The sequence below is a fragment of the Nestor notabilis genome, unplaced genomic scaffold (assembly GCF_000696875.1).
Source record: "Nestor notabilis isolate BGI_N333 unplaced genomic scaffold, ASM69687v1 scaffold19451, whole genome shotgun sequence".
Taxonomy (NCBI): Eukaryota; Metazoa; Chordata; class Aves; order Psittaciformes; family Psittacidae; genus Nestor; species Nestor notabilis.
Window position 1 is genome coordinate 1,249 of NW_009913575.1, and position 573 is coordinate 1,821.

Below are 573 nucleotides of genomic sequence, written 5' to 3' on the forward strand. Positions count from 1 at the left end.
AAAATCAATTAAAATTATTAACTCGTGTATAGATACAGAATCTCTCTGATAAGTGCACTGAAGTAGGAGGTTAACGTATTTAATCTCATTACTGAAGCATTCCTCCACAGAAGTCATCTGGGGGTGCGTGTGTGTGTGTGCATGTCTGTGTGGGTGGGTGTGTGCTTTGTAAATGTAGAGATGCAGGGGGGGAAAGGCATAGAAGAGTTTTAAGGAATGTGTGATGTGGGGAATGTGTCAATGTGCTCTGTTGAATTAAGCTGCCGTTTTCAGCACTGAGCGTTTTTCTTTGGATTCCTACCATGGCATTTCCACCACCGGTTAAAAACCGAGGTGGAAGGAGGGGAAGACCTCGGTGCGCTGTTCACCGGGGAGGTTCTGAAGGGAAGGGGGAGTCGGGTAACAGGGGAGGTGGGAAACCTTGTAAAATGGTGCTTCTTATTCTCTTAAATTAGAACCATGAAACTGAACTGACAGCCATTTTATGTATATTTATGGGGCTGGTCATGAAAAAGACATCTAAGGAAGCATTGAAATGTACCCTACACAAACAGAACCAGGACAATTCCTGCT